Raw genomic sequence first — 19,158 nt, 5'->3', positions numbered from 1 at the left:
TTTAATGTTCAGCCCATTAGCAGTAATTCTTCGTCTGGGTCATATGGGCATCTTGTTTCTGTAACTTCCCAACTCAGTCAAGTAGCGAATTTGGAAATGATGGTAATTTTTACTCGTTCCACGATCGAACAGAGAAAAACATTGTAACCCCTTTGGGTATTTGCTTGACCTCAAAAGGTGTACCAAAAATTTATGGTCCGGCTCTTTCGCCAGTTTTAAATTTAAAAAAAATAACAAAACAAAATCTCAACTCAAAATGTATTTACAAATAAAATTTCAACTTCAAATTTTAAAGAAACAAAATACGTTTTCTGGGACAAATAAAAAAAACCTTGAATAACTAAGGGGGAGCCTTGACTCACCTTGAAAGAAAATTTCTAATTAAAATCGTCTGGACAGCACCAAAGACAGGGCAGGAGTGAGTTCCCCCGCTCTGATCATAAGAGACGGAAAAGATAATCCGCCCCCGCCCATCGGTACTGGCGATTAGAGGCGTGACANACTTAAAATGAAAAGACCCTTCACATTTATTACAAACGCACCCTTCATCTTTTTGCACAAACTTGGCACATGTTAAACACTGAACTGGATCAGACATCTTTCCTGTTCCTTAGAGAAAAAAAATTAAAAGATCTTACTTTAATAAGTTAAAATTTTAGTTATAATCAACAGCAAAGTTTAAGCGCTATTTGTTCGCTCTGCTACCATGTAACCCCTTTGGGTATTTGCTTGACCTCAAAAGGTGTACCAAAAATTTATGGTCCGGCTCTTTCGCCAGTTTTAAATTTAAAAAAAATAACAAAACAAAATCTCAACTCAAAATGTATTTACAAATAAAATTTCAACTTCAAATTTTAAAGAAACAAAATACGTTTTCTGGGACAAATAAAAAAAACCTTGAATAACTAAGGGGGAGCCTTGACTCACCTTGAAAGAAAATTTCTAATTAAAATCGTCTGGACAGCACCAAAGACAGGGCAGGAGTGAGAGTCCCCCGCTCTGATCATAAGAGACGGAAAAGATAATCCGCCCCCGCCCCTGCCCATCGGTACTGGCGATTAGAGGCGTGACAACATTCTGAAACCTACATCACACCAGACCGCATCTCACGATTTCTGAATAATTATCGATTAACGGTCACTAATCACCACACATTGAACAGAGATTTTTTTTAAATTGTATTTTTGCTTATATTATTTTTTGGTATTGCTTCAAATTTGCAAGTTTCCAACTAATAGAAAAAAAAATTTATTTAAACTTATTATAAAACAGAAGGATTTAGAAAAGTCTTTATAATTTTTTAATTATTTTCTATATTCCGTAAACAATTATTTCCAATTTCCAAGATATTGCATATTAAAGTGATCGTTTACAACATCTTTTAACCATAGAAGTATAGTTGTACAAAAACAGAGATTAATTTCCAAATATTCAAAGAAGATGCTTGTCGCATCTTGATGGATAGGGTTGCCTTGTTGATGGATGTCCTGACGCAAGAAGCATACAAGCATGCTGACCAGAAGAGTAAACCAAGATTACACATTACACACATTAACAAAATACATCCAGTTTAAATAATAAATTCACTTGGCATTTTATTTTACGCGTCGCTTAAAATACATACAAACAATTGATTTATAAAGTGCTTATTTAATTAGTCATTAAACTTACATATACATTGTCTTTTTCTATTTCAGTAGGAAAGAGATGTTCCAAATGTGTTTTTGTGGGATTTGCCAAGGGGTTTCCAAAACCTTTTAACGCTGCTGAAGGAAGACAGGACCTAATCCTTTCTAATGTAAATGTTAACATTCAACAGGCAGAAAATTACTAATTGTGCTAAATTTTACACACGTTTCTGAAACTAGACTCATTATAAAAAGTATTAAATAGAATTTCATAATGATAATTTTTATTTACGAACTTAACCGACCAATGAATATTTGTAGATCGTGAGATGCGGTCTGGTGTGACGTAGGTTGTACACAAATATTTTCTTTATCGTGCCAACGTTTCGATCTTTATTAAGATCAACTTCAGGGTTCAAAGTGTTTGTTTTCTGCGCAATTTTGTCATTCTTGTGTGTCGTGGTGAGAGGGCACTCTCAGAAAACAAACACTCTGAGCCCTGAAGAATAGCTCAAAAAAGACCGAAACGTTGGCACAATAAAAAAACTATTTTTCTAAAACCTACGTCACACCAGACCGCATCTCACGATCACCAAATAACAAAATGTATGTTAAATTGTTGACAATGTATTTATGAATCTTTAATATTAAGTTACGGCGATTATAATTTTTTGAAGTACCAAAAAGGCAGTTTTTTATATAAACTGCTCAAACATGAATAAAGATATTTGTAATCTATTCTTATTCTATAATTTTAATTAAATTAACCGATATATATATTCGATAAAACAAAATAGAAAATGCAAAAAAAAATTGTCAATCTTAATTTTTACGGATTTATTTAAGGATAGTAAACTTGAATTTTAATCATTTTGTAAACAAACAACTTTTCTCGACTTTTCTACATTTTAATGCGGTTGTATTCTCTTTAACCACGAAAAGAATCATCATGAACCAAAAGTTCGCAATATTATTGTGAGAATGAATCGTCTAAGTCACCGCCAAGTGGATATCGCACAGGCCCTTGGTGTTTCTTAGAGCTTGGTCTTGTGTCTAATGATTAATGTGTTATTAAAAATGAGGATTTTTTTGTTTTTGGCTTGTATTTTCTATTTTGTTTTCTCCAACTAACAAGAATATATCGGTTAATTTAATTAAACGTATTACAATAAGAACAAATTATAAATATCCTTATTCATTTTTGAGTAGTTTATTATGACTTTTTAATATTTGTACATTTTTTGATGTCTTTTAATTTTGAGGGTAGAGTTAATTTATTCTTAAAATACATTATTATTTATTTCAATTTTTTTAAAAGCAATCATAAATTGTAATTAGATGAGGTATAATTATATTTACAAACTTAATCGCTTTCTAAAGTTATAAGTCATAACTACGTTGTGTTTTTACATCATAAAACCAAAATATCCAATTAATAATAATAGTAATCTGATGATTATGAAACGATTATATCAGTTAGATAACCAATTAAAAGATAAAAAATACATATATTGTGCACTGACAAAAATGCAAAGATTGACACGTATGATAAAAAAGTATTGTATTCACTAAATTGAATCCAGATTTTAACTGCCAGATTGAAAATCAAAATTCTCTTTGAACAAAATTCCGAAGTCGTTGGAACTTATCAGAGTATGCGTTCATCCCTTTCTTTTTTTATTTCTTTGGCTTGCGTAATCCGAGAATAAACGAAGTTGTGGTACAGTTGCATAACTGTTTACGCAAGAACGATTGATAAACATGGCTGCTATCTGTGTATATATTTTTACCTCGCACCCTGTTTCCCACTCTCATGCTCTATCACTCTCTCTCTCTCTCTCTCTCTCTCTCTCTCTCTCTCTCTCTCTCTCTCTCTCTCTCTCAATTTATTGTACATGAAGGGCTTACAAGATAATTCACAACTTCTGTGAATTTACTTTAAAAATTTGGAATAACAAATAACAACGGTACGATTGATTCCATGTCTTGAGGAAATTTCAGGTGCTAGGCAGCAGAAATACTAGCTACAAAGGAATTATTCTGTGGCATGAACCTGAGCCACACTATAAAACAACTTGAATCTTGAGTTGCAAAAAGACAGGAAATAACTAGAACGTATGTCAATCCACGGGAGAAAAGCCTTTCAAGCCTATATTTACATATATATATTTACGGGTCATGCTCGAGTAAAATTCTACTTCATAACAATGGATCTTCGAATACCAATGTCTACCATACAGAAGGAAACATTGACATTAGAACAAATTTCTATGACATTGAAATGGAACAGCTAGGAAAATATTTCTTTTGTTATTTAGATCCGGATAAAGTCTCTCGATAAAACGGCAAGTCGGCTTAAGAGTTCCATTGAACCGGACATAGCATTTTGCATTTCGTTTTATCTTGTCAAAGGGCTAGATTGGATTGGGTTCACTAGTGTTCTTGTAAGTTACAGGGTGCAACTAATAGGGTAGTGGCAATTTCGCATCCAGCCGTTTCCAATCAGTGAAAATCAACATACAACCCTCAATTTCCAATTTAACAATTATGTTAAATTATGTACCTATTTAACATATAAAAAAATATTTTGTAATACAGGCAGGAAATAATGTATAGTGAAAACTTTGAAATGAATTAATTGTGACGATATTGCTGTGTGTTTTCAAGAATATTTGTTTGAAATAAAACTTCTCAGAGTTATATTATAGAACTTATTTTGCTTTTCAAATTTTAACATTTTAAATTAACGTAATTAGTTTATGAGAGTTTTGTTCTTTTCGAAAGATTTAAGAAAATACCACAAATCGTATTACATAAAAGATTTTTATTTTTATTACCTTTTCAATAGCCAATATAGTTTTAGAAACTGATTTAGTTTGTTGATATTGCTTTTGCTGGTCAATACAAATTTTAATTTTACACCACTTTTCTAAATTTAAATCACGTTAGAATTTCAATTCTCTGGTCATTTTGATACAATACAGAAGTACATTCAACAATAAAATCGAACGTCATCCAACTTAAATATTCTAATAGTAAAACATAACAAAATATAATATAATAAAATATAAGATTATTGTAAAAAGAAATTATTAATAATTAATAATGATCATTATCTCTTATATTCAGAAGGAAAGAAGACGAAGCGGCTAAGGCTGAGACGTCTCAACATCCGGATTTATCCACCGCCATCTTTGACACAAGAAATGCAATAAAAATATGATTAAATATAATGTTGCAGCGACAATTGTCGGGACAGAAGCATTCACGTTTCAGTGCGTTGTCTATGGGAGGACCTTAGAGAATCTGACCTGTTGAAGAATTGTTCATCCTCACCTGGATAAGACATGAGAGGTTTACCCACGGACACTTCTTTTTGCGGCAAAGCCCTCGTATGTGTCCTGCATTTATAGAAAGGCACCTCGATGAGTCCCACCTGTTTGAACGATGCAATTCCTTGTGTACATATAGAGAGCTCGTAAGTATGCCACCCGATTTGATAATTATGCTTGAGCACGACAGCGACTATTTGGGTCCCCTTTTCCGATTCTTGGAGGAAACAGTTATATTTTTGTATACAGTTTTGTGTCGTTAGCATGTGTTGAAAAATGAATACATTTATTAGCGTGAAGTGTAGAGTGAGAGGGCAGATGGTGGAACACTGAATATACTCCATCGATCATCAGTTACTTAGTTATACTAAGTGATTGTTGTTTTGCATATGGTAATGTGAGTTTTGTGTACCTAGCTTGAGTTAAGATTGGATGTATTTATTAGCGTAAATGTATATTGTGAGATGGACTATGACGTGATGTTAGTACCCCATCGACCACCAAATAGGTTAATTGTATAATATGTGTATTGGGTGATGGAGGAATAGCTCTACCACCCCAATTAAACGAATGATATGTAAATAGAAGAGAATGTAGTCAAGAATGAGTGTGATTGTGGATGTGTTTGGAAGTGCTTGCAGTGGGTGCTATATTAACATTTCTGTTGACAGCTTCCGGAGTCCAACCCCGGTGGATGGTCGGATAAGACCGAGGTCTGCCCCCGGACTGCCAACACTGGTGGGTGATTCTCGAGGTAATTCATTCTAAATAGCAAATGTTGGAATTGTCGGTGACTGCGAGAAGAGAAATGCTCAACTTGGTACATGAGTATATATCCGTACACATGTTTGCCAATCCAATCATAATGATAGCCTAAGAGGATTAGGATTTACCATAGGAAAATGGTCCGTTTTTTGGCATAGAAAAAAATATTGCATGAGATTCCGAGCTTCAAAAGTGCTTCAAATAATGTTTTTTTTTTATTTTAACAGGAATGAATTAACTGTTTTCATTAACTTATTACATTAACTATTAACTTGCAACTCACGAATCCTTACGCTGTTTGAAGATGCTGATATTTTATGTATATTTTGTGGTCTAAATTAACATGGAATTCTATACATCGTTTATCAACTGTCTACTAAAGAATAATTGGTCTGTTTTTATGTCGTAAATTTGGCTGCCGCCGGGAAATTTATGCTCGACCAGAAAATATCTTCTCCTGAAAAATATTTTTTCACTTTTACCTACATTTTTCATTATCTTTTATCATATTAAAAAAAAAGTATTTTCAGCAGGAGTAATAGGCAAATAAACGTGGTGAGCAATAATCTCTATAACATTGCTAACCAGGAGCAGAAAAAAATTCTTATTGATGCGGGTCTTGTTTTCACCAATAACTAAAATTAAGGTAAGTTAAATTTTAAAAAAATAAAGTGAAATAATAAAATTTAAACAAAGAATAATAAGTTTGGAGCATAAGATTTTCCAATGGTACAAATATACATACAAGACTTTCGGGCGCGAAATTCCTTGCAGCTCGGCGTGCTACAGCGTACGGATAACTTATAATGACATCTCTCTGGTAATTTAAAATAAAACTTGTAACTTTTGAAAAAAAAAGATCTGTATTAAACGATGTATATGAGATTTGGAGAAATCGCGAGAGGAAAAATTGGAGAGAAGTTTGTTATGGAAAGACTTGAAAGTAATATTCAGAAAAAACATGAACTGGAATAGGATAGAGTGATGAGGGATTATTGAGAAAAATAAACAAAAGGTACTTGACGTTAACATTTTATAAAAAAATTTGTAAAATTTTGTCTCAAATTTAGGTTGTTGCGCAAAATTAACAGCCCACTATTTTTAAGTAGTTATAAATTTATCTATAAGGTACTTTGTTATGTCGTAGTTCTAAGAAAAATATAAGAAAAAATATTGATTGTTTCGGACCAATTAAATTGTACGGAAAATGGAAACGTTTTTGTTGTTTGTTTGAGCAAATAACAGATTTGCACATAGTGGTAAAATTTTAGAGTTTATTGCTAAAGTAGAAATTACAGACCCTTTTGGAAAAAAAATTCAGATCAAAATTAAAATCCTTTTAGTAGGTGTTGAGTTGAGTTGAACAAAAATATAGGAATAAGACATCTCACCGTAAAAAATAATAAAAGAGAGAGAGAGGGTAAAAGGGAGAGTTTAGAGAGAGAGAGAGAGAGAGAGAGAGAGAGAGAGAGAGAGAGAAGGAGAAGGAGCGTTTTTGAGGAATCGCTAACCTTTCAAAAGATAAATTTAATTTAATTAAAAAATAGGATAATCTTCATAATAATATATAACATGGTTACCCGTATTTTAATATGTCTAGTAGTCAGAAATTCCGAAATGTTTTATAAATGTATATCTGTACGAAACATATTCCATGTATTAAATTGTAATAAAATGACAGCTGATGGCAAATTGTTAGATTTTGATTGATTCAATGATACTGTATAAATGCTGAAAAAGTCTTTTATGGATGTGTTTAATGATTCATCGATATATGTATATTAAAGGAAAAATAAATAACAATATAGGTAACAAATTAAAAGTAACTACATATTAACATAAATTTATTATAGCTATACACATTTACACGGCAATACAAGTCATACATTTTTTACATATAAAATTTAAACACCTTATTGAGGTTGACAAAAATAGGTAAACATAGGTTATCATTATATTCATTATGAGTTTGCAGAAAACAACAATTAGCAAAGATTGGTAACACTTTAACAAGTTTAGGCCAAAGAATGAAATGAAAAAACAATTATAACATTTTAATAACTTTATAATATTTAACATTCAAGTTTAAAAAATTATTTCAGAATTAGGCTTGACTCAATAATAGCATATTTTTTTATTTTTTTAATCTGACACATCGAAACAGCAATTTATTAGTATTTTAAATTCATTTTTATTTAAATTAACAATCCTTAAAACCACGTCGAGATATGCACATTGTGAAAACTAGAGATGTATGATTTTTATATATTTACAATGTCGAATAAAGTTCGTTTATATAATATGTATATTATTTATATATATAGTTTTCATAAATGATAAAAAAGATGTGTTTAAATTTTCTGTGTTTATTTTACATTTATTTAAAAAATCTGATCACTTTGGCTCCGTTAAAACAACCCCTTGGGTCTAGTTTGAGCATTTCTTTGGTTTTGTGTTTGTCGTCTTTGGCTTGGCCGTTCCAAAGGACACTTTTTCAATCGACCAGAATAACAATTAAACCAACGCGTCCCTTAAATTTAGACATATTCACGTAATGTAATTATTTACAAGTGGGGTTCATTCTAACCCACAAAACTTCAAATTTTTGTACAATGTAAATTAGAAATTTTGATAAATAAACATTTTCGTATTGAGTTATTATTATTAATCAAAATCTATACATATCTATGCTGATCAAAAATATATATGTTTACGCTTCTGAAATATATAATAAGAAAATAGCGAACATTGTTTTTTTTAATTTAATTCCAGCCTTCAATGTGATAATTTGAAATCATACACGAAGGTATAACAATTTTTTTGTCTCTTTACAATTGTAATTTTAGTAAAATATCAACAATAGCAAAACTCTCTCGCTTTAGTAATGACTAGCACAGCCACGGTAAATTGCAGAGAAAAAACTTTCGTGGCTGTGCCATCGAGAAAGTTTGTTATTATTTGTTGTTCCTGCTAAGAATAAACACTCAAAATGGAAAAAAACACGACTAGACAAACACAAAACTATAATACAAATAACTTTATAAACTCTGAAATAGACAATGATTTTTTTGTGATTTTAAAAATTTTTAAATACGCCATTAATAAATACTAAAAACTAAATTCACGAAAATTAATGTTAGTAAAATAAGCGAAATATTATTTTGAATCTGAAAGAAACAGGTCAGGTGGTTTTGACGTGTTTCCTCGCTTAAACATCCTTAGTGCAAAGATATTAAAGTACACAGACAAATATTTTACAGAAAATATTATGTTAAAAGAAACAAACTATTATGCATTCAGGTAGCCTTGGAGGTTCCTCAAATGTGATATATATTATATATCTATATATATATTTATTTATTTTTTAAAAGTTTTAAATGACCCTGTTGATTGGTTGCGCGCACGCCGGGATCCTGGGGAAGTTAATAGTGCCGTGTGTTTCATTTTGCAGTGTTGCCCCCCAGAAATGCGACGCAGTTCCGACGACTCGAATTGTTCCATTTGTGTATATATATTTATTTTAAACTGATAGGTCACCGGACGGGGGAAGACACTCCTTACTCCTCACTTCTGAAACAAAAACAAAAACAGTTTTAGTTCAACATTAAAAAAATCATATATAAATATTTTTTGCAAACATTTCTAAATTGTTGATTTCAAACATAACCAATCTAACCTAAAATTCTGAATATACATGTATTAATTGTAGAACATAAGAGAAATATAAATAAATGCACAGAACAGTAATGAGTTTTTCATCCAGATCATTAACGTTTTTTTATGATTATGGTATTTAATGAAGGAAAGTTTTATACGAAACTAAAATTTAAATTCCTGGACTAAATGATATTGTACTTACAGGCGTGGTAAGCAAACCGTATGAGAGCCCAGGGATCCTAGACATTCAACAGCTCAATGATTTGGGCACATTCGAGAATAGACCCGAGGTGTAATAGACGAATCTCTCCTAAAATCGAACACTCAGCTAGGAAGTGAAGAACTATCTCAATAGACTGCGCGTTGCGGATTCCCTCCCTCTTATCCAAATTGAGTTCAAATGGAGGACCTCGCAATGAAGTTTTAGAAGCCAACGCAACTCAGAAGATTAAAACCGACGAAATTTCTTTCTTTTAAATTAAATGAACTACGAGAATGTAGAGGTCATTAAACAGGAAGAAATTATCTGAGGATAGAGCACGACTCATGCATCAGTGCTATGATGCTCTTTTATTGCCTACAACAAAGCTGAAAAGAGATCTGGTCATTTATCAAGGTTATCAAGGGTTGGTGTGGTTAGGGAGAATTTATGGAATAGATATAGCCAATGTGCAAACCAGAAAGTCTTCAACCGTATGATTTCTAACGCTGTTATTTATACAAGCCTGGAATCAGAAAGATGTGAGGTTATGCGGATGAATGAGAAGTGAAGCTGTAGGGGGTTGAAATTGGTAATACAAATAATTTATGGACAAAATATCTTAGAACTTTTTCTAATGAATGAAATTGTTGCTAGCAATAACAATTATACCTGGCAACCGTAACTCCAAATCGAACGGCACACTGAATTGAATACTTGATACTTGAATTTTAATGGAATGACCTCTTGTGTGATTAAAAAGGACCACGTGTAGTTGATTGCAATCTGGGGGAGAGAAGAGCACCAAGATATTTCTACACATTAACCACCTTTATTCTTTCCCATTATTAATACCAATGGTCCGAAGACTTAAGTCTACCACATTTTCTGAACACCATAACCTTTTGAGGTTCGCCGTTTAATTCCATTGGACACAAAAAGCTTTTAGTGGCTTTATATTCTTTTGTAGACCATGTATTGAGTCAGCCATTATAACTATGTCGTTCACGTAAATTAGAATTTGTGTTGCCTATTCTCACAACACACTCAAGAACGGAGTCAAGGAACAGGGCGAACAGAATAGCGCTTAGCAAGCACCCTTGCCTAACCCCACTAGCAGAAAATAAGAGAGGAACAAAAAGCGGCAAAAGATGAAAAAATAAAATAGATTGATAGTTGGAGAGAAAGAGAGAAGGAGAGGGAGAGAGAGAGAGAGAGAGAGAGAGAGAGAGAGAGAGAGAGAGAGAGAGAGAGAAAGAGGGAGGGAGAGAGAGAGTAAAATATTTACAGTATTCCCACAAACAATGGATAATTTTTTTTTAGTTGATTGAACCAATTTATCGTTTTCTAATGTTACGTTACATTACACATAAAATAAAAATGTTAATATAATGCAAACTGTATATAACACTTATTTAATAAACCAGCCCTTTTTAGCCTTTCAGTAGTTTCACTTGGATGATATTTCATTTGAGTTAATGTATTACAAAGAGGGTTGAATAAAAGTTTTGTACACAAAACTGTACACTGATAAAATTGTACAACATTTTCAAGCAAGTAATGTAAAATAAGTAGATTTTTTAACATATTTACTTGATAATTGAAGCAAACTTATAAGTTGAGTAAAAATGCGAAAAATTTTTATCAGGCTCTTAATACTAATTTGAAATTACAACACTTTTCCGTGAGAAGTACCTGATTTCTTGTACGTGTACCAGTTACTGAAAAGGGAAATAAGATTCTCTTTTAACTTTGCGATTCTTCATTTGTGGCATTTTCTGTTATTTCTGAGCGGATTTCTCTGCAAGACACAATAATCCGTTGTTCGAATTCTAAGACATTCAATACTGGAGATGGATTGGCATACACTCAATTCTTCAATGCCCCCCTCACTCGTTTTATTCGGGGCATAACTCAGAAATGGTCGATCCTATCAAAAGTTTCCTTTCAGTAAAAGTGGCGTAAAATAAGGCCTAGAATCGGATTGTACAATAAAAATGTGAAATTTTTATATAAAATAACAAATTTAGTGTCATTTCCCAGCTGAATAAGAAAGCTATGTTAAATCTGTTACCACCAAGCGATTCATAGCCAAAATTAACTTGGGGTTTGTATAAGACCATTTTTGCTAAAGTCATTTCCGAATTAAATTGGTGGACTGCTGAAGTTGATATACCCTGAATATGATTGGAAGAAAACGAATCCTCCAAAGCTGTTTCATAGTTTAAGTATATATAAATGTTTATAAATTCGTGGTCAAAAACGATAAACATGATAAAAACGATTATGTCATTTCATGTCAGGCAAAAACGTCGGCCGACGTTGGCAAGCGTTCGCCGTCCGCGGCTGTATTTTAGGGCAATTTCTGCCGCCGCTGGCAAACTTATGAAGCCATTAGGTGATTGAAATTGTTTAATCTTGCTTACGCAACAAATGGGCGTGGGGCACGACTGGCAATAAAGTTAAACGTGACAAAATATGCAAATGGATATAACACTTATGTGGGGGTGGGGAGTTATTTACTTATGTCTAAGTCCTTCCCCTTCGCTAAAATCGATCAAGACCGTTTATCCGTATGTGTAGTATTATGAAAGTACTTCAGTCTCCAATGAATATTGATTCCCACTCGACACAGGTTCGCAATCGTTGGGCTCAAGGCCTCCCTTCGTTCCCAAGGATTTTCGTTTAGCAATTTATCAACCTGGATTTTACGGTGAAATTCGTTCAAGAATGACTTTTATTAAATAAATAAACCACTAACTTCTAATGATTCAAACTGTCAAATAATTATGGTATTTTGTTCAACCACTCCGGGAAGAAATATTCCTCTGGGAAATTTTTTTAACGTCCTCGTTAAATACTTCCTCCAATTAATTATAAAACCCTCCAAATTATGTTGGGAATCAACTTAGAAGCAAATTAACCCAGAAACAGTATTTAAAAAAATTACCTATAAGGATGTTTATTTTGGGGAAATAATAATTAACATTTATTTATTTTCACTAACTGTTTGATTAAAATTTTGAATTTTAGTACCGCTGATTTATTGACAATATGGCAAACGTAAGGGTAACCAAAATAATAACGATAGGTACATAACAACATTGTTGATAAATCTAAATATGTATTCATAGTCATAATTGACACTATTAATTATATTTCTTTTTTATCCACTTTTATTATAAGTCTTGGTTGAAATGAAAAGCGAGTGGGATTCGAACCCATGAACTTTACCTATTAGATGATATTTGGAAATGTGGCCAAAAGGGGGAAGATTCGATGGTTCAGTTTGAGATGGGAAATTGGTGTCCGCGTGGATCGAAGTCGTAATAGCTCGAGTGGGTTATAGCTGCAAATTGAGCCGAAAAACGTGGGTTCGAATCCCGCTTGTGACACTAGCTTTTTCAACTGAACTGAGATCTTAGATAACATGTATAACTAATTGTTGATAAATGACAATTAATTAAGGTTTTTAGTTGAGATGAAAAAAAGTTAGTGGCACGAGAGGGATTCGAACCCCCGACCTTCGGCTAGATTCGCCGCTGCTCTACCACCTGAGCTATCGTGACCTCGATCAACTCGGACATCAACTACCCATCTCAACCCCACCTTATGAGTTTTCCCTCCTTTTGCCATTTTTCATCTCAACTAAAAACCTTAATTAATTGTCATGTATCAATTGGTCAAGCGGACCACGAAATTAGTGAATTAATGATTTAAAAATGAAGTACACTTCACTAAAGCTCTCCGTCGCCATTTCAATTGTCGTCGAGAATCCAAACCGATTATACGACATTTGAAAAATGGCAAAAGGAGGGAAAACTCATAAGGTGGGGTTGAGATGGGGAGTTGATGTCCGAGTGGATCGAGGTCACGATAGCTCAGGTGGTAGAGCAGCGGCGTATCTAGCCGAAGGTCGTGCGTTCGAATCCCTCTCGTGCCATTAACTTTTTTTCATCTCAACTAAAAACCTTATTTAATTGTCATGTACCAATTGGTCAAGCGGACCACGAATTTAGTGAATTAATTGTTGATAAAGTTGATTTGTAAAGTTGTATATGTTGTCTTGCAGGAGGGATTAACTTCCACATAGGGTGTTGCGGTTGAGGGGTCAATTTACAATAAATGTTTCATACCAATATCAACTAAAAAACATTGGGTTCTGCCGGGATTCGAACACAGATATTCTAGCATGGCAAATACTATTCGGACATAGTTGTACCGTGGTCTCGTTATGATATTAAATATCTAGAAAATCACAATCACTCAATAAAATTGCTTTTTATACGTAATGTACATAATAAAAATTGTGATTCAACGAAAAGCTACGGCACTTACTTTGCGGAATTCAATAATGTATTAATATGTGTGGTATTTAGTGACTGGTAATTAATGATTATTTGGAGATAGTGAGATTCGGTCCAGTGTGTCGTAGATTTAGAAAAACATTTTCATTATCGTGCCAACGTTACAATCTTTATATTATTATTATTATTATTATTCTGTTTTGTTTTACGAGGGTTCGCTACAGCAGAGGTTATATCGACTCTCGGGAATCCGGTGTTTTTGAAGAAAAGCCCATTTATATGTATGTCGAGTTCGAATGCAGTGCCGCTAGATTCGAACTCGGGACCTTTACCTTACAGTGATGGTACTGTTCTTCAAACAAGAGACAAATTAATTATTTATTATTTTAATGAGTAAGTAAAATTATAATGTAATAATAACAAACTATTTCATTTATTTGTTCTCGAATCATATAATAAAATATCATTTCACAGATCAAATAACCCTATTCTTGTTGTAAAACCACATTTCTGCTAGTATTTTGAACTTGAACAATGAAAAGACAAAATACGGTGTTTTAACTAAACATAATAGGAAAAGACTAATGAACCGCGCATTATTCGAAAGACTGACTTCATTTAAAGTTCGTCCCACGCTAGTTAGGTAAGTTCAACAAGAGAAAATGTAAATTACTTCTTCTGAAGAACGACTATGATTCATTTGAACGAGTACTTAAGAAACAACTCCCTCCTTTCTAAATGAGGGATATGAACCAGTTCTAGAGATTTCAAGAAAAAAAAGCCGCGTTTTCTTTGTTTGTCGAGACTGGTGGATTAGTCAGTGGTTTTTTTATTGTTCGGCTCGGTTTTAGTGATCGTCGGTACTTTTTTATTTTTAATTTTTGTAGTAATTTTAATGATATAAACGCAGTATATGACCTCATTTAATTTGGGTGTTTTTACGAGTTTTTAGTTTTGAATGTGTTGTCTTTTCGATAGAAAATCGTGTAGATTTTCGAGTTTTCGAAAATATATAGATATTTTTCGACTAGTGCTTACATTGTTTACGAGTTTTATGCTTGTCTATATGCTGACGGCTCGTGATGGTTTTCTATGGGGTGAATCTTCTGATTTAATTTTCCACCGTTGCCCCTAAGTCATATCTATAATCTGTTTTTGTGGTATCATTTCGTTTACTGAACGTGTTTGTGTTATACATGTAATTTCGTGCAATGGTTATTAATTTTTACATAGTATTTTGTATTTCTCTTTATCAGTTGTACTGATATTAGTCGGACATATATATTTCTGGTGCCTTTTTGTGTCGTTGGGAGGAAGGAGTGATTTGAGTTAGCTTGTGCGATGTTGATGTTCTGTATATGCCGAATTGCAGTTTGTTGTCCGTTTTTGTTATTGTTAGGTGTAGGAAATTCAGACTAGTTTATTCTTTTTCTGCTGCGTAAAAATTCAGGTCTGTCATTATGTGGTTTATGTTGTTCATGTCGTGGATGTTGAGTAATATAATGATATCGCGGGTATGGAATATGTCTGAAATTGAGTTAGCCATTTCTCGTCCGACTCTCAGAGGGAATTTTTTAATTAATTTATTTCTTTTTTGTGAATTACGTCGTCCTTCGTTTTCTTAAAAAGTAGGCAAACTCAGAAGGATAGCCGGAACAAAATGATAGGGAAGTATCTACTATCGAACTATACAAAAGAACATAAAGATTCATGTGTGCAGAAGGAGACGACACTTGATCGGCAGTATTCGATTTTTAAATTTTAGTTATTTCATAAATTTATTTTATTTATTTATTAAAATATTTTTTTAAGGATTGTTGACGGAATATGAACAAGATATCACAGGAAAACTTGTTGTATTTGTTATCAAAATTTACACATTTTTATCTAATTGTATGATTTTAAGGATTTGCACATGTTTTACTAAAAAAAATATTTATACTAATTTGTCAAAGATTACGAAAAATTGCCAAACGAATCTTTTTTTAACTATACGAAACAAATAATTCCAATATTATAAATAACACCAAACAATAATGGTATTTTTTCTGTTATTTTTATTTTGTGAATTTTATTTATTTATTAAAATATTGTTTTTTTAAGCATTGTTGACGGAATATGAAAAGATATCACTGGAATACCTATTATATTTGTTATCAACATTTACACATTTTTATCTGATTTATGATTTTAAGGATTTGCACATATGTTTTATTAAAAAAAATATTTAAACTATTTTGTCAAAGATTACGAAAAATTGCCAAACGAATCTTTTTTTAACTATACGAAACAAATAATTCCAATAATGTAAATAACACAAAACAATAATGGTATTTTTTCTGTTATTTTTATTTTGAACAATTGAATTTTATGTATTTATTAAAATATTGTTTTTTTAAGCATTGTTGACGGAATATGAAAAATATCGCAGGAATACCTATTGTATTTGTTATCAACATTTACACATTTTTATCTGATTGTATGATTTTAAGGATTTGCACATGTTTTACTAAAAAAAATATTTATACTAATTTGTCAAAGATTACGAAAAATTGCCAAACGAATCTTTTTTTAACTATACGAAACAAATAATTCCAATATTATAAATAACACCAAACAATAATGGTATTTTTTCTGTTATTTTTATTTTGAACAATTGAATTTTATTTATTTATTAAAATATTGTTTTTTTAAGCATTGTTGACGGAATATGAAAAGATATCACTGGAATACCTATTATACAATATTTGTTATCAACATTTACACATTTTTATCTGATTTATGATTTTAAGGATTTGCACATATGTTTTACTAAAAAATATATATTTAAACTAATTTCGCACAGATTACGAAAAATTGCCAAACGAATCTTTTTTTAACTATACGAAACAAATAATTCCAATATTATAAATAACACCAAACAATAATGGAATTTTTTCTGTTATTTTTATTTTGAACAATTTAATTTTATTTATATATTAAAATATTGTTTTTTTAAGGATTGTTGACGGAATATGACAAGATATCACAAGAATACAGATTGTATTTGTTATTGAAATTTTCACATTTGTATCTGATGTATGATTTTAAGGATTTACATATATGTTTTACAAAAAAAAAAAATGTTTAAACTAGTTAGTCACAGAGTACGAAAAATTTGTCAGACGCATCTTCTTTTTAACTATAAGAAACAAATAATTCTATTATTATAAATAACACAAAACAATAATTGTACTTTTTCTGTTATTTTTGTTTTGAACAACAAATTTTGTTATTTTAAGTAAAATTTTCCTAACTAAAACCATTTATAATTAAATCGTTCTAGCTTTTAAATCGATTGGGAATGAAGTGGCATCTGTACGTGAAAATGTAAGTTTCTGCAGAGGGATCATGAAATTGAATTCCAGCTTTCTCCTGGGGCCTGTGAAGATTTGACACTTTGAGCCAATTAGTCGCGCCGAGCGGCGTTTTAGTCTTAAATGAGCCTGGTAGGGATTATTCTCGGATGATAATGATTTGTCACCCCCGAGCACTGGGCAAGACCACCCACTGGCCCCAAATTGGTATTGAACCTCCCCAAAATATAACCCTGTTGAAATTAACTGTGGGGGTAGGTTTATGTGTACGCGAAGGGAGGGAGAGAACGATAATCCCTCAAGCCTTGATGAACAATAAACGCAACCCCTAGCGAGGCGAGGTGGACCAAAAGTAATCACTGATAACCCCACTGATTTACTCATTAAAACCCCGAATTTATGAAGCTATTTAACAGAATGTCAATACACAAAGTTCCCGCTTCGTATTATTTTGTGTTTATTTACCTCTTTTTTGCACAAACAAATACTTTAAAAAATGTACTTAAAAATGTGCAATAATTATCCCAGTTTTGTTTCTAAGGGAGACGACTTGGACCAATATTACAAAATAAAAGGTGACTGTTGGAAAGTTTCATAATAAAATTCTCATATTCCGGGTAAAAACGTCAATATACTCAAGTGATAATATTTTCTTACACTAACGTTATTAAAGATAAATGGACCAAAATAACACCACACACACAAGTCTATCAAAAGCACGTTCATAACTATGGTTCGACACTTCTGTATTAACGGATATTTTACATATAACAATCAATTTTACAAACAACTATTTAGCATAACAATGGGTAGGAACATAACAATTATGACACATCTATTAAACACAGTTATACCACGACTTCCTTTTACATTACCCTTCCACACTAAATACGTAGATGATATATTGACAGCAGTTCCCACAGATCAAATTAAAACTACATTAGATACATTTAACAGCTTTCACCCACGCCTACATTTTACACATGAAATCGAAAACAACAAAACAATACCGTTTTAGATACACTCTTAATAAAACATCCAGATGGCAAATTAATCACAGATTGATATCAAAAACTAAGAAACACAGATCGCTATCCAAATTTTACATCTCACCATCCACTTCATACAATAATAAACACGGCCAAATGACTATTTCACAGAATTATTACCCTAAGACATGAGTCTTTTCACTACAAGGACATAATGATATACAAACATATCCTACATAACAATCTCTACCCTAACCACATAATCAACAGAATGATCAGCAATACAACTCAGACAATTCAGATTTGTTTTTATTGGTTCTTACTTCAATATACACCATTACATAAATTTTATTGCTCAATGATTGTTGTTAATAATTTGCAGTAGAGAGAAACAGGACGCTGTAAAAACAACGAAGACCTTCAATAAATTACAACATTAAATTGGAGATTGTAAAGATTTAACAACGAATGTTCAATCTTCAATATAATTTGTAATGGTCTCGAGGTTTATATTCCTTGTGAAATTTAAATGAATGGTACGAAGTTAGAAGGACAGAGATTATCAAGAAAATCTGCTCGGATATTACAACATTATCCCAATTGATAAGTTTGTTCCAGTGGTAAATCAGACGACATAAGATTTCTGATGACGTGAATCAACCCTACATGTGTCGCCCGTTTGTCGTAAGAGGTCTTGGAATTTCTCAATTTCCCCCTCGCCCCATCACCGTCGTAGGAATCTTACAAAATGCGATAGTTGTCTTAATTCAAGCGGGAGAGGAGCGATATATCTTTTTCACCCTTCAGCCTAAACACGAAATAATCTTTCATCCTCATTCCTCACAGAATGATGTCAGAGGCGTTTATGCTTGTATACTTCCATCAATTTCATCTATTGTCTTTGATCATTACACTTCACTTTATA

The 19,158-nt window shown here is 32.1% G+C and overlaps 1 protein-coding gene across 3 annotated transcripts in view; it reads right to left on the bottom strand.

The window, feature by feature from the left end:
• Positions 1–7,552: 7,552 nt before the first annotated feature.
• The window catches only part of LOC106673435, an 83,002-nt gene continuing 71,396 nt past the window's right edge, over positions 7,553–19,158 (bottom strand). For 2 of the 3 annotated variants that reach the window (XR_001341389.2, XM_014405539.2), the window contains one exon: positions 7,553–9,295. The gene's annotated coding sequence lies outside the window, so the exon portion shown is untranslated. The remainder of the gene's footprint in view (positions 9,296–19,158) is intronic. The other variant, XM_014405540.2, reaches the window with a different exon arrangement.

Source organism: Cimex lectularius, unplaced genomic scaffold (genome assembly GCF_000648675.2).
Source record: "Cimex lectularius strain Harlan isolate CLEC.00 unplaced genomic scaffold, Clec_2.1 scaffold399, whole genome shotgun sequence".
NCBI classification, from domain to species: Eukaryota; Metazoa; Arthropoda; class Insecta; order Hemiptera; family Cimicidae; genus Cimex; species Cimex lectularius.
The sequence above is the reverse complement of the archived record's forward strand: the minus strand, read 5'-3'. Positions and strand labels throughout refer to the sequence as shown.